General features: G+C 50.0%; 1 protein-coding gene across 3 annotated transcripts in view; it reads right to left on the bottom strand.

Annotated features, from left to right (window-relative positions):
- MIDEAS (mitotic deacetylase associated SANT domain protein) overlaps positions 1 to 1,539 on the bottom strand; it is a 62,775-nt gene extending 61,236 nt beyond the window's left edge. For 2 of the 3 annotated variants that reach the window (XM_026519540.4, XM_057318484.1), the window contains exon 1: positions 1,431 to 1,538. The gene's annotated coding sequence lies outside the window, so the exon portion shown is untranslated. Of the gene's footprint in view, positions 1 to 1,430 lie in introns of all 3 variants that reach the window. The other variant, XM_057318485.1, reaches the window with a different exon arrangement.
- Positions 1,540 to 16,182: the final 14,643 nt, after the last annotated feature.

Here is a 16,182-nt window from a genome sequence, read left to right as displayed (position 1 = left end):
CATTTTCTACAGACACAAATAAGGGTACAGTTCCTGGGATAGTCTTCAGGCTGCCTAAGGTGGGAGTGGAGGGATCCTGCCCTCCTGGGTCTACTTCACTTCTCTAGTGTTTGGCAAGTTGTCCGAGGTTAAGGGAGAGGCAAGGAAATAAATCACCTAGCTAAGGTGAAAGGCCAGAAAGAACTTGGTGACTTGCAGCTCAAGCCCAGATCTGTCCTGGGTATTTGCAATGCAAATCTGCGTTTTGTTCGCAGCCACCACGGTCTTGCACAATAGCCTGTGTATAAACATCCACGCCAACAATGCCTGACTGTGCAATCACGCTGTAATTACAGGCCGGCAGGAAGCTGCTGCTAGGAACTGCACCATTCAACCTCTAGACGTCCCACGTCGGGAGTCTCCGCGGCACCGACGTACATTCCAGCACACCCCGACGCGTCCCGCCGCTGCCCGGCCGCTGCTGCTACGCTTGCAGCCTCCAAGGCAGGGAGCCCCGACGCCCCCCGCCCGGCCTGCCAGCCCCGAGTTACTTTGCAGGGATGTCATAAACTTCTCAGCTGGTCTTTAAAAAGCCCTGCGCCACGAGGCTACCGAGGGCGGCGGGAACCACCAGCAAAGTTCGCAAGCACAATCCTGCAGCCCTAGCAGTTTTAGAAAACAGAAGAGAGCGAGATGCCACAGAGTGCACTGGAAGCGGGTTTCGGAGTTTTATATATAAAGCACTCACATATGTACGTGGGTGTACTGACAGTTTTTAAGGCTAAATTGCAAAGTGTTAGGCCTTAGGGTTTACTGTCAGGTTCGGGACGTGGTGTGGGAGGAGGAAGGGTGGGGGGAGTCGGGAGGGATCTGTTGAAAGGGGGCTTGGGGGCAATTCTGGTTTTGCTTTTGGGAAATGCGTAGGGTTGTTTTCCCAATGTCCGAGTTGCTTTGCTCTTCGTCACTGGAGGGCCGAGCGAAGAAAAGTGGGGGGAAAGTTCCTTTAACTTCCTTCCTGCAACCTCACCGAGGGCTGCGAAGAGGAAGAGCACGCTTCCCTGGGAAGCACCGGGCAGGGCTGGGGGGGGGGGGGGCTGCGCTCAGTCTGTGGGGATGCGGGACGCCGGGCCCGCACGCAGGCCGCGGGCAGCCCCTCCCTGCGCCCCTCCTTTCGCAAACGGCGCCTGGAGAGGCCCGGCTGCAGCCCCGACTGTTTTAAGCCCCGCGGCAAACCTGCGACAGCAGGGGATCAGCCTGGGGCCCAGATTCGGCCGCCGAGCGCCCCCCCCCCCCCACCCCGTGCAGCGCCGCCCGCACCCCCCGCGCCCAGCGCGGCCGGCCCAACCCGGCCCCCCAAAACCCCGCCCGCGGGGCCAAGCCCCGGCCCCCCGCGTTTCCGAGCCCCACGCCAGCGCCCCGGCGGCAGAGGGGGCGCCCAGCCCGCAGCTCACCTGCGCGCTAGATCCCGGGGCCGCTCGGAGGGGCGCGGGGCGCAGGCGAGTGCGGCCCGCAGACTCAAACTTTGTTGCTCTCGGGACGGCGCAGTCGTCACTTCCTCGCGGAGCGGGCGGCGCGGCCCGGCGTGTGACCCAGCAGCTCGCGCGGTGGCGCGCCGGGCCCTGCAGCCTCCCGCTCGCCCGCCCGCCCGCGCCCCTGGCTCTGCGCGCCCCGGTTACCCCGGCGCCGACTCCCCCGGCTCGTCGCGCCCACGGCTTCTGGGGGCCTCGGGCGGTGGTCCGCGGAGCCTGCACCCCTCCGGGTGGTTTCCGCGCGGAAAAAATGCGACCGAACCTGTATTTTCAAGGCTGGGTCTGGAAGGTGGTGTTGGGGTTCAGGGACCCCAGCGAGCTGGGGGTTCCAGAGGAAACACACCCACCCCACAAACAAAAGGGTAGGGGAGGAGGAAGAGAAAGTTTTTCAGTTTCGCGTTGAGGCTAGGTCAAGGCACAAAGCGAAGTGTTCTGTGTTTTGCCCAATAATGCCTAAGCTGGGCCTTAAAACCCGGGTTTCCTCTCCCACGTTCCCTCCAAAGGTCTGCACGCTTCTCCTTCGTCATTTCCACTGGTTGTAAGTGTGCAGGACGTTTACCATTTATCACACTTCGGGGGGGCTATTTCAGCGTCCAAGTTGGGGCTGCAAAATGGTTTCTGTTCTCATCCTCCCCCGCGACTTCCACCTCTTCCTTTGCACTCAACTCTCAGAAGATCTCTTTGGGGCTTGATGCGTTCCGTGTTTCATCGCGGGCCAAAAGAGACTTAGAGGGTAGGGTGGAGGCCTGAGAAGAAGAGCTTCAGGCAATAGTAATTTTGAAATTTATCGTTGCCCGAAATAAATTCGCTCACCGTATTCAAAACTGCAACAAAAAACCACCTTTTTGGTTTCTGATAAATAGCAACAAAGTAGTTAAACGGCCGTCTTTAGGGAAGAATTCTCTCCAGTAAAGCTGGAGAGAAAACGGGGTTAGCCTTTGCTGTGGGTAAAAAAAAAAAAAAAAAAAGCAGACATTTGAAACTGCAATGGAGGGCTTTCATAACAGAAACATTAGCTTCATTGTAGCTTGGGGAAAACAGGGAGCTTTTTAAAGGTGGTTCAAAAGCATCCGTTAGGGAGCAACAGTTTTCCCTTTTTCCCCAAATAACTGCTTCTACTAGCACGTTGGCCGATGCTTCATCTTTTTGCATAGAGTGAAGGCTTTGTCCAGAAAGATGGATGTGAAACTGATGGAAAGTGACATCTGGGAAATGCTCCCCAGGTCTGCATTAATACCTAATGGGAAGCCGCAAATGCAGACTCACCCCAAGATGGGGAGCATGCAAATGAAGCTCTCCTAGCAACATGAAATCCCCCACACTGTAGCCCTTATGTGCTAGTTCTGACTTCCACCCAGACGTTATTAACGGCACCTTATAAATACAAAATGTACCACGTACGAAAAATAATGTTGCTTTGAGAAGTCTACATGCATTAATAATGACAATTTTCTGAAATTTTTATTGCATCACACTATTGTGCAGGTGGGAGTGAGAGGGATTGCCCACTTCAGTGTTGGGATAGATAGAAGTAATTCCTTTATGCGTTCTGCTTACAGCAAGCAATGATATAATCAAGGGGAAGAAAGACAATATATCACCCAGACTTCTAAAAACAATCATGTGATACTCTGTATTTGCTAGGACAAGAGCAGAACATTTCTTTGTTCGGTATCGTGATGCCGAGTTCTTAGTCACAATTTCATGAATATTCAGGATTTCTGCATGCCCAGGAATAATTAGCAGATGGTATAAATGTGCAAAGGCCTGACACGTATACATGCACACACATGCATTGCTTTTTCTCCGCACAGAGTGGCATTTGCTAGAGTACCATAGTGTGGAAGCTGTGGTAGACGGTCTCAAACACACTCCCCCTGCTGATGTTCCCCTGCCTCCTGGTAGCCACACCCTTGTCTAATTCGGTCTTCTTGGATGTGGGCTAGACTAACTGACTCCATTCCAACAAATAGTATATGGCAGAAATCATGTGATATCTCTGCTGAGATTAGGTTATAAAAAAACTGTGGCTTCCATCTTGGGCATGCTTGCTTTCTCTCTCTCTTTCTCTCTCTCTCTCTTGGATCACTCACTGGGGAAGCCAGCTGCCATGTCCTAAGGCAGCCCTGTGGAGAGGGAGTGGGGTCTGCCAACAACCTCTGTGAGTTAGCTTGGGATACCTCCCCCTCCCCCTTATCGAGCCTTCGGATGAGACCCTCAACCCCAACCAACAGCTGCCTCAAGAGAGCCCTTGAGGCAAAAGCATCTGGCTAAGCTGCCTGGATTCCTGACCCACAGAAACTGAAGTAATAAATGTTTGTTGTTTTAAACTTCGGTGTTTTATAGTCATTTGTTGCAGAGCTGTGGGTAATTAATGCACAGGCCAAAAGAGAAGTCAATGTGGGCCCAGTGACAACCCCACACAGCTTCCTGGTCCCTTACCTGGAAAGCAGAACATGGAGGAAGAGGCAGGGGCCTGGATCAGACCTTAGGGGAACACGCGAGTCCTAAGAACAGAAGGCCCAGCCCTCACCCCTTTTGCAGAGTCGGGGTCGTCCTGGAATTTAAACCAGCTCAGACGCATGGGCTGCTGCTCGGGCCCAGGCAGCCCAGGGGCTGGGTATCTCCCACCTGGGAGCATGTGCAGATGTGCTTGTTGCACAGGAATTGACATCTGTCCAGTGTCCTCTCCCTCTTCCTCAGAGCAGCGACCCTGCTCCTGAGGCCTCGGCACACCCCGGGGGGTGGTGGGGTCAGGCCTTGGTCCCAGAAGGAGAGCTGGAAAGAAGGGCTTTCAAGCCTGGCAGCAGGAAGAGGTGGCGAATTCAGTGCGAGTCTAAAACTAGAAAGAAAGGCTCGTGGGCCTGCAGCTGAAGAGCAGGTGGTGGACAATCTCTGATAAGAATCGCCTCCACACTGCTTCCAGGGCCACAGAGAACATTCTGTCCACGTGATGGTATCTTTCTCTCAACATCATTTCCTCTCCAACTAGAGCAAAGTATTCACTTTGAAAATACAAAACAAAGTTCGAGGAAGCAGGAGAGATGTTATACTCCTTCATCCCTAACTGGGGCAGCATCTACTTGTGGTTGCCTCCCCCCACCCCTCCCCTCGGCCAGCCCCGTATAAACTGGCAATCTAGAGCCCTCTTCTGTTTTCTCTCCGGAGACACCGGCCCTGATTTTGCTTGTGTGCCGCGGCCACAGCCGCCGCGTTGCCATGCCGCCATCCGGTTGCTATGACTTGTGAGGTTGCGGATGTGCCAGAGCGTGAATCTATTAATTTCACAGGAACTAGGCTCAGCACATATATTCCTTGTTAGGTCATTTGCTTTGCTACCTAAACCACATCCAATGTGTTCAGCAATGGGAACATTTCCTAGAGTCTGGCTTTGCAAAAATGCCAAGTGCCCTGGATCTTGCGTCCTCACAGTCAGTTTGGCAGCCTTCAGTTACCGTGGAGGAGGGCATACAGGCATTCCGGCATGGGGATGCAAACAGGTCAGCTTAGGGGAAAAAAAAAATCCAAGGAGGGCAAATCAAGTCTCCGGTGTTCCTTCTTTGCACATGAAGGTCCGTTCTGCAGGACATGTATGAACTAACTTGTCCAGGAATCCCGCCCTGAGCCCGGGTCTCTCACTGACAGGGGCCAAGCTCTCTAACCCCAGAACAAGGTGATGTGTGCAGTGAAAAGAGTCTTTTTTCATTTCATTCCTCCGATTAACACTCACTAACCGTCTGCTGGTAACTGGGCTAGGGATGCCGAGAAGAAAAGGACAAAGTCTCTCCCTAGTGGGAGGGAAAGGCATGTAAATTACAGTGTGACCTGGGAAGTGACAATGGAGCTTTGCATGGGGCACCGTGGACCCCAGAGAAGGAAGCAAGTAAGTCAGCCTGTGGATAGGAGGGATGGGTCACCGCCAGGGTGTTTCTTTTTCTTTCTTTCTTTCTTTTTTTAAGGTTTTATTTATTTATTTGACAGAAAGAGAGACAGCCGGCAAGAGAGGGAACACAGGCAGGGGGAGTGGGAGGGAAAAGAAGCAGGCTCCCAGCGGAGCAGGGAGCCCTATGTGGGGCTCAATCCCAGGACCCCAGGATCACACCCTGAGCCGAAGGCAGACACTTAATAACTGAGTCACCCAGGAGCCCCGGGGGTTTCTTTTTCTTAAAAAAATAATACATTAAAAATGATCAGATGTGGGGTGCCTGGGTGGCTCAGTCATTAAGCGTCTGCCTTCGGCTCAGGTCATGATCTCAAAGCCCCGCATCCAGCCTGCCTTGGGCTCCCTGCTCAGCAGGAAGCCTGCTTCTCCCTCTCTCACTCCCCTGTGTGTGTTCCCTCTCTTGCTGTCTCTCTCACTGTCAAATAAATAAATAAATAAATAAATAAAATCTTTGGAAAAAGAAATGATCAGATGCATTGTATTAAGTAGTAAGTATTGTTTGTGTGGCTTTAGTTTGGTTGTTGATAATATATATGTATACATTTGTATGAGTCACAGTGTAAAACATATTTCCTACATGCAGGCCAAGAAGTGTGAAAGTTGTAGATTTAGAGAATAATAAATACCCCCAAACACTGGGGGCTTATGACGGGCTTGGCTCAAAGTGTTGTCACATTGTGTAGTGGAAGAAACTAGCCGTGACTTAAGAGATTTTCCAAATCCTTCCAAATTATCTTCCCTTAGTAAACCAAGGCCAAGCCTGAAGGAGCAGCTCTTTGAGTCCTCTCTGAACAGAACACCGAGCCCTGCCCCTCGCCACCCCAGGACTGTTAGGCCAGTTCTAAGGCAGTGGAAGAGTAGCCACCCCTTTCCTGGCAGCCAGGTGGTAGGAAGGAGAAAGAGGAGGGAGAGGGGGGTCAGGTGGATCACGCTTTTTCCTCCATTTCAGGTCTTCAATGAGAGCAGGAAAGGCACAATACCTAATGAGTGTTACTGTAAGCACGAGAGGGGCCTTCACCCAGCTTCCCACTGGGATTCTGAGAGGAATCTGCCCCGAAGGAGGGCTGGGTTTTTTGTTTTGTTTTGTTAAGATTTTATGTATTTATTTGAGAGCACGAGAGTAAGAGAGAGCACGAGAGAAGGCTGAGGGGCAGAGGGACAAGCAGACTCTCCGCTGAGCAGGGAGCCTGCCGACGCAGGGCTCGATCCCAGGACCCTGAGATCATGACCTGAGCTGAAGTGGGACACTTAACCGATTGAGCCACCCAGGCGCCCTGAAGGTGGTTTTGCACCAACTAGGGGCAGCCATGTCAAGGTGACCTGGTGATCGGGCCTGGGTAGGCAGAGAGGCTCAGAGGTTCAGCTTTCCTGAGTCCCTGCGGTTCCCACCTGGCACGGAGATCATGTTGAGAGCAAGCAGCCTGCTGCGTGACTGCGCCGGTGGGACAAGGCAACCTGGGGCAAGCTCAGGGGAGGGTCAGAGGTCTGCACCACGGAGAACACAGGGGAAAAAGAACACCAAGCTGCGAAGGGGAGAAGCCAGTGCTGGGAGGTAGGCAGGGGTGCTGCTGAAGAAGGGCCCACCAGTTCACCTACCAGAGCTGGTAGCAGCAGGGGCCCGGGGGACGGGCGGAAACCGACAGGGTAAGGCGGCTCGGCATGGTGGTCAGGAGCAAGGGTTCTGGACTGTCCACACGCCGCCTGGCTTCAAGTCCCACCTCTGCCACATACTACCTGTCTGACCTTGGACAAGTTACTTAGCCTTTCTATGCCTCAGTTTCCTTATCTGCAAAATTAGGATAATGATAACAATTTTATGGACTTGATAAGGTTGTTGTAAGAATTAAATTAGTTTGTAGAGGTCTGCTATATGTGTTCTCTAAGAGTCAGTTAAATAAGTAAATTATTCACCAACATAAAGGATTCTATACGGATATTACATGTCTCCAAGACCCCCTAACTGGACTTTCTTTCTTTTTTTTTTTTTTTTTTTTAAAGATTTTATTTATTTGACAGAGATAGAGACAGCCAGCGAGAGAGGGAACACAAGCAGGGGGAGTGGGAGAGGAAGAAGCAGGCTCATAGCAGAAGAGCCTGATGTGGGGCTCGATCCCAGATCGCCGGGATCACGCCCTGAGCCGAAGGCAGACGCTTAACCGCTGTGCCACCCAGGCGCCCCCCTAACTGGACTTTCTGTTAAAAAAATCCCCTCCCCCCAACCATCAGCTCATGAGGAGAATCATATCAGCTATAGATCGTACATTTACGACAGAGTGCAAGTGGAAAGGTTTGCCCCTCTACACAGGCCAGCTGGGAAGACAGACATTGCGTGAGTCTTTACAATCACTCCCTTCTGGTTGTCCAAATGTAATTCAGGAAAGGACTTGGTAGAATAATAGTCCTCCCCAAAATGCCCGTGTCCCAATCCCCAGAACCTGCGAACATATTAGGTTGCATGACAAAGAGGAATTAAGGTTGAAATAGAATTAAGTTTCCTAATTAGCTGATCTGAATATAGGGAGATTATCCTAGATTGTCAGGATGGCCAATGTGATCACAGGGATCCTTAGAAGTAGAAGGAGAGGGAGGCAGAAGAAGAATCAGAGGAAGATGCGACTGTGGAAGAATGGCCAGAGAGTTGCCATGTTGCTGGCTTTGAAGACGGAGAAAAGGGGTCATGAGCCAATAAATGTGGGTGGCTTCTGGAAGCTGGAAAAGGCAAGGAAACAGATTGTCTCCTAGAGGCTCAAGAGAGGAATGCAGCCCTACGGACACCTTGGTTTCAGCCGGTAAGATAAAAGCCTGTTTTTTTTTTAAACTACCAGTTTTCTGGTAATTTGTTACAATAGCTATAGAAAACTAATGCAGTGGCATTTCCCAAATGTGGTGTTTTCTTGGGAAGTGTTTGCTTCCTGTATTAGACGCACGTGCTACGTTGTGTATTCGCAGACCCAGGTTTCAGACTATGCGAGTTGGACCGGAAGGCTGGCCGGCTGGGTCAGGCAAAACCCCGTGATGAGGACCGGCCGCTAGAAACTCAGTACCTTGGTCGTTCAATCTGTATGCAGTCCCCTGGCTTAGGCACGAATGCGAATGCGCAAACCGCCTCTTGGAGCTGCTTCTCAGACGTGCTCGCTGTCGATGCTCGCTGGCCGCGATGTGGCGGCCAAGGGTAGAGTGCCTAAGGAAAGTAAACCAGAGTTAATTGTCAAAAGCTGTTGTGCATTTGATGACCACAGTTCCCCAGCAAGGCTATACCACCACCCGAAGTTTGTAAATGAAATTTTCTTTTCACAGTGAAGAGAGAAACACAAACCCAAGAGTCAAGGCAATGTGCACAGCGTTCCTGGGACCCAGGTTGGGTAGCAATGTCAGAGTTCAATCACCCTGCACAGATTGCTTTTTCCTGTTTGAGACAGGTGACTCTGTGTTGGTGTGCACAGCTCAAAGGTTGAGCTTACTACACGCATAGTGGGGAGGAAGCCCTTACACAATCATCTGCCAGTAATATGTATTGGCCCTGGGACATCAGTCTCAGCATTAACAAGGGTGGTGTCATTTGAGGTCTTAGGCCAAGAAGTTGCTAGACATTCATGAGATTATTCTGGGTCTCATGACTTCTTACGGGAAGAAGGAAGTCCTCCTCTCCTGGGTGGGGTAATATCTAAAGATTACAACAAGGGACCGTATACTGTGGCGGTGTATAGCGTCTGTAAGGAGCTCTAGCTCTTTGGCGATCTTCATCAACTAAAATTCTTCATCGTACCTCCAAGGAACTGTGTGGAAGTTATAGTTCGTGGACGGCTTAAACAGTGCAAAAGACCCTCTGGACCCTCTAATTTATCTCCTTCTACTTCCCAATCCTCTTTTTAAAAAGGTTTTATTTGAGAGAGAAACAAAGAGAGCACAAGCAGACGGAGGGGCAGGAGGAGAGGGAGAGGGACAAGCAGACTCCGCTGAGTGGGGAGCCCAGCGTGGGGCTCCACACGGGGCTCGATTCCAGGACCCCACGGTCAGGACCCGAGCCAAAGTCAGACGCTTACCTGCTGAGCCACCAGGGGCTCCTACCTCCTAAATTCTAAATAGAGTTCTCTAATGAGATGGGGGGGCCACTTTGGATGGCCAGCTCTAAATTATATCTATAATACATTTGTATTTAGAGCAGCCCACCACCTCAGCTGGATCACCTGTGGTCCCTCTGTCACGCTTTTAGAATCACTCTCTAAGGCTAACACACCTGAATAGCCTTTGCCCCATATTCGTCAGTGTTGGGCTTTGCCTAGTTTCTTGACATAATTTTTACCCTTTGCCCCTAGATAGAGGGTGTGGTCAGTGACTCACCTGCCAGGTTCTCACTGCCTGATTCCAGTTGATTGGTTAACTCCCATCTGATGTGGTTGCAAAGAGCTTGAGGACCAGTGGAACACCACAGAATCCTTCTATGGCATTTGGTTGTATGCCCCAGGTCCTGATGTGGTTCTGGCAGTATCTATGAGCTCCTGTCCTGAGCTGCATTGTCCTTCCTTCAGCCTAGGAATTCCTCCTCTTCTAGGCAAAGGAACAAGATTAACAGGTGTTTTTTTTTTTTAAGATTTTATTTTATTTATTTGACAGAGACAGCCAGCGAGAAAGGGAACACAAGCAGGGGGAGTGGGAGAGGAAGAAGCAGGCTCCTAGCAGAGGAGCCCGATGTGGGGCTCAATCCCAGAACGCTGGGATCACGTCCTGAGCCGAAAGCAGATGCTTAACGACTGCACCACCCAGGCGCCCCAAGATTAACAGCCTTGAGGTCTGTCAGCCAGAGGCCTGGATTCTGGGTCTTGGTTATAGATACAAAATGGTGGCCTCAAATATGGAGCACAGGTAACAAATAAAGCCTGACTTCGTGGCCCATCTAGCCCTGGTTTCAAATGAGAGGCTAGACCAGGTCAGGGGCTTGTGGACTGCATCACAGCGGTGAGCACCCCTTACCACTTTTATTATGGGTATTGATGGATATGATACAAAGGATGGATCCAAAACCCTCACCCACCTGCAGTGTGGCCACCGTGGGTTCTCACAGCCCACTCTATCTCCAGGAAGCAGATAAGGTTTAGAAGGTGGCATTCTGGAGCTTCTAGAGATTTCTAACAGCTAGGCAAAGAAAGGATCTAATTTTGTCTAAACCCTGTCAAGGCAGTGAATTGGGAGCGACATACATCAAAACAGGAGACACATGCCAAACTCCACAAACGAGCCTCCTCGTGCTCTTGCCATAACTGACACCAGTAAGAAAGGACAGAAAGGACAGGATGGATAAACCTACACTTCTGCATCCCCATCTTCCCCATCCTTTGTCTTCTGATGTGGCCAGAAGACTGTGAGCTCACTTTCCATATCTGTGCTTGACACTTGTTGGGAGACAATTCTCGATGGGTCTGTCACATTTCTGCATGCCTTATGAGCAGAGTCATGGAATGCCCTTTGTTTCAGACTACCTTTTTAAGATAGTATCTTTCTCAGAGCAAAGTATAGGCATGCTTACTGCCCATTATTTAAGATCTGGTTCCCTGAGCTTTGGGGTTCCTCTCTTGCAGTGGACCTACTGTGTACACAAGTGTTCACTGGACCTCTTTGCATTGCCTTTGGGAAGTGGGAATCAGGAAACCAGCCCAAGAAAATGCCAATGCTCCTGCTGCCACTATTGCTGTGAGTAAAGCACTCCTTTGTTTCTGACCCAGATGTCTTGTGTGTTCTGCCAGCTTCCATGAAACTGTGGCAGGCTAACTTGTTAGCCTGCAAGGAGGGTTAAATTTCAGAGCCTCAGAGTTCTTGGCAACCTCTCATTTCTTTCTCGTGTGGCATTACCCCCTTGACCCACACACTAATTCCCCTCATGCCTGTGATCCCTAAAGCCATCTTGGCGGTTCGGGCCAAGGGGAAGCTACTCCCACAGAGCTCAGGACACACCAAATGATCACATTAAAGAGCAAGACTGAAGCCAGGGCAGGACTGAGATATCAGGAAGTTTGGTTCAAGTCTGAAACTAGCGGAGAATGACTGCAATTCCGGACTATTTATAGCTGCATTTTTGGTTATATGTTCAACTGACTGGCAGGCAATCCTGAACATGCTTACAAGGACAAACTCATAGACGAAATGAGCTGGCTCCTATTATCTCTGCCGTTCCTTCTTAGCTATAAGATATGTGCTTTATGAATTTGTAACACATCTGTCTAGCCCAGGAACTAGGCACTTGACTTAATTGAAAATGATGATTGCAGAGAAGACTGTGGTGTCAGTCGAAAGAAGATAGCATTACAAGTTAAGAAGCCTGGGGGCGCTCGGTGGCTCAGTCGGTTAAGCATCTGACTCTTGGTTTGGCTCAGGTCAGGATCTTCGGGTCAGGAGTTTGAGCCCCTGCCCTGTACGGGGCTCTGCGCTCAGCAGGGAGTCTGCTTCCCCTCTCCCTCTCTCTCTGCCTCTCCCCCTGCTTGTGTGCCCACGCGCACCCACACTCTCCCTCTCTCTGAAATAAATAAATCTTTAAGAAAAGAAAAGGTGAGGAAGCCTGAATTCTAGACCCCGTCCGCCACACCTTGCTGTGTGACATCGGACAAGTCACTCGCTTTACCTGGAGGAGGCAAGCCTGGGAAGCACACGCAAGATGATTTCTGGTGGCTCAGGAATGTGGCACAAATTACACAGTGAGAAAGTAAGTTTCCTTTCAGTTCTCTTTTTATTTTCCTGATTATGCTAAAGAGAGGGTCTCGGTCGAGTGTCAGCGTGTGTTTAACAGCTCTGTAATACTGCTCATCCCCCTTTTTTGGCAAAGAGAAAGAAGCCTGAAGCTTAGACGCTGCACAGGCAGCACTGGTTAGAGAACGTTCGGGAACGTGGCCTTGCTCTGGTTGTTGATTTACTTGTTTGTTTTGCTTTCCATTTATGGTAAATAATACAAGTTTCCCGTTTATGGGAATGATACAGAGTTTCCTTTAAAAGTCAATGAATTATGAAAATGTTCTAAAATTGATTGTGGTAATGGTTGCACAACTCTATGAATATACTAAGATACATTGAGTTGTACACTTGATATGGGTGAATTAGGTGTCATATGAATTACTATCTCAGAGCTATTTTTAAATTAAATTAGTTAAAGTAAAAAGGGAGACTGATTTAAATAAACTATTAAGCAAAAAATAGTATAGGTGGGGAGTTGATACAGAAAACATTGTACAGAGGATGTGGGCCAAAGTTTGGGAAAACACTGGTGGGCTTTGGTGACAAACACACTTGCTAACAATGTGATCTTGGACAAGTGTCTTAACCTTTCTGAGCCTATTTCCTGGCCTACCAAATGGGAGGAGGAATATCTCCCTTGGGGCGCCTGGGTGGCTCAGTCAGTTAACCGACTGCCTTTGGTTCAGGTTCCCTGCTCAATGGGAAGTCTGCTTGTCCCTCTCCCTCAGCCCCTCCCTGTCCCCTGCTCATTCTCTCTTTCTCTCTCTCTCACAAATAAATAAATAAAATCTTAAAACAAAAACAAAAACAAAAAAGGAACATCTCCCTTGATTTGTTAAAAGGGAGAGAACATAGCACCTGAAACCCTCAGTCCAGGGCCCAGCGCATAGACTTCTGATAAAGGGGATGGTTGACAGAGGACTGAGCTCTGTCCTTTCAGGTGTTAACTCCCACATTCGTGCCATGACCCCGTGTAATAGGTGCTGTCTCTCCCATTCAGGAGCCCTGTGGAGTAGATATCTTATCCTCAAGTTACAGATGAGTGAGCTGAGGCTCAGGGAGGTTAGGTAGCCTGCGTGGAGTCATACAACTAGTAAGTGTTTCCAGGTGAGGTTCAAACCCTCATCTCGCTGATGTCAGAGCACTGCCCTTTCCCCTACACCACATTTCCCTGTCCCCACCAACCTTGAAGCCGGACCTGGCTAAATAGGACCCGCCTAGCTCAGATGGGGTGAGGTGGACGCAGGAACTCTGCATCCCTGTCTCACAGATGAACATTCCAGGTCTTGCTGCCAGCCTGGGACAGCGATCGGGACCCTGGTTCCTGGTTCTGGCTTCCCATTATCTCCCGTTTCCACTTGTCCAGTGGAAAATTCTCTTTCCTCATCCAGTTCTCCAGGGGCTGAAGTTCTTTCATTGGCCTCTTATTCCTATTGCTGAGTCCCCACTACCTTCTGCTGGACTTTCTTTTTTTTAAAAAAGATTATTCTTTATCATTTTTAAGTAATTTCTACCCCCAATGTGGGGCTTGAACTCACAGCCCGTGAGATCAAGGGTTCCATGTTCCACTGACTGGGCCAGCCAAGTGGCCCTGGACTTACTCTCTATCATCCACTTCCCTGTTGAGACATTGGGCAGTTGCCTAACATTGGACCGATGTTAACCATTTACCCTCTGAGGCTCACCCAGGGGTCTTGGTCCCCGCCAATTCTTCTGGTTTGACGATGACCTCCCCTCCAATAAAGTAATCCAACCTAGGCTACTTCTCTCACATGCCACTGCCAATCCCCATTTCAGGCCACCATCTTCTCCTGCCTGGACAACCAAAGTGGCCTCCAGTCTTGCTTGACTCCATTCCTTCTCCAAAGTACAGTTAAAGCTGAGCTTTTTGGGGGCGCCTGGGTGGCTCAGTCATTTAAGCGTCTGCCTTTGGCTTGGGTCATGATCCTGGGGTCCTGGGATCGAGCCCCATGTTGGGCTTCCTGCTCGGCCAGGAGCCTGCTTCTCCCTCTCCCTCTGCTGCTCCCCCCACTTGTGCTCTCTCACTCTCTCTCTCTCTCTCTCTCTGTTAAATAAATAAATAAATAAATAAATAAATAAATAAATAAATAAATAAAATCTTAAAAAACGAAAACAAAAAACCTGAGCTTTCTGAAGTACAACCTGGTTATGAAACTCCCCTGCATGTCCTTTAGTATCTCTCCACTGTCCTTTGGATATCATGACCCCTTAGCCTGGCTTTCAAAGACCCCTGTGAGCTGGTGTCTCCTGAACCCTTCAGCTTCTTCTCCCTCCCGTCTTCTCTCCACTTACTATGAGACAGTCATGTTGACACTAGTTATAGTCTCCGAGTGCCTCTAGATATCCTTGACATACAGTCGGTGCTCACCAAACAGTAATTAAGCACCATGGCCTCTTGCCTCCAGGTTTTACAAGTGCTGTTCCCTCAGTCCGAAATGCACCCCCACCCCACTCTCCCATTCTGACTGGTTCTTTTGGGCTCTGCCTACATGTCACCTCCTCAAAGAACCTCCCATGCCCTCTAAGCATTAGGTGCATCTGTATGTGTTCCGACAGTGTCCTGTGCTTTCTTCCATCATCATGAGGCAGAACTACTGTGGAGGAGCTGGAAGCATAGGCCCTGGAGTCAAACTACTTGGATTTAAGTTCTAGGTATGCCACTCACCCCAGCTATGTGACCTCTCTGTGCCTCCATTTCCTCATTGGTAAGATGGAAATAACAATAATACCTACTAACAGGATTCCAGTGAGGAGTACCTGAAACAATGCATGGTTAAGGGTCTAGTGCAGAGTCTGGCACATAGTAAGCACTCAATAGATATTAGCTACTATTATTTCAACATGCATCCCAATCTATTATAAATACAAGTCCCCTGCTTTGTCTTTCTCACTGTAAGCATCTTGAGGTCACAGAATGGGTCTCATTCACCATTGAATCTCTGGGTGCCCAGCATAGAACCTGACACACAGAGTACTCAATTTATAATGAATGAATGAATGAATGAATGAATGAATGAATGTCTTGCTCCCTGGTTTATCTCAGATGACTTTACCTGATCCTGAAGCTCTCTTTGGATTCCCAAGACAGTTTTCCCTGCTCTGGATAGGCCAGAGCCCAAATCTTGTCTATGGTATTGTGATTTCAGACAGAAACAACTGGGGTCAGTACAAAGCAGAAATACCTCCAGGTAGCATAGAAGGAAAATATCTCACACAGTTTGTCCTCTTAGCACTTCCACCTCCCTTGGTTCTAGTTTGTCATGACTAGGTGTGGGCAGAGCCCAAACAGAGCAGGTCAGTCATCCCTTCAACAAGGGTTTGCTGGGTCATGCCCTATTGGGTGTTGAGGATGCCAGGAAGGGTAGGGCATGAGCCTTGCTTCCAGAGAGCTTCCTCAGGGGTGGCCAGGTCCATATCTGGCTGGTCAGGCAAGGAGATGAGCAGTTCTATTGCAAGGCACATTGGGCAGATGTCAGGATCTGACCTAGCTTCACTACTGGGAGCCAGGACGTGAATGCAGGACCAGGGAATCTGGCTCCCAGGATCTGGAGCAAGTCCAAGGTTAGGGCAGGAGGTTAGCCACACTGAGAGAAGGCAGAATTGAGACAGGCAAAGGTTGGAATCCAGCAGGTAAACCCCAGCGCCAGTATGGGGGCTATTATCTGCTTCCTCTTTCTTCTTCTCCTCCCACTCCATCTCCTCTTTCTTCTTCTCCTCCTCCTTCCTCTCCTTCCCCTTCTTCTCTCCAGGGAGGAGATTGAAAGCAGAGAGAAAGCCACTGGGGGTTTCCTGCTCCAGAAAGTAAGGGCAAATAAAGCAGCAACAGCAGCCCCAAGCCGGTATTTGGAAGCAGCTTTGGGTCTCCTGTCAAGACCTGTCTCAGGAAGGCAGTGGCTACGGGGCTGGACAGCCAGGCCTGCTCCCGGGCCAGCTGGTGGCAGCACGATAAGGGGGACACTGAGGACTGGCACAAGACCAGGAGTCTGCCAC

The sequence above is a fragment of the Ursus arctos genome, unplaced genomic scaffold (assembly GCF_023065955.2).
Source record: "Ursus arctos isolate Adak ecotype North America unplaced genomic scaffold, UrsArc2.0 scaffold_25, whole genome shotgun sequence".
Lineage (NCBI taxonomy): Eukaryota > Metazoa > Chordata > Mammalia > Carnivora > Ursidae > Ursus > Ursus arctos.
Note: the sequence above shows the minus strand (reverse complement) of the source record. Positions and strands in the feature narration are given on the sequence as shown.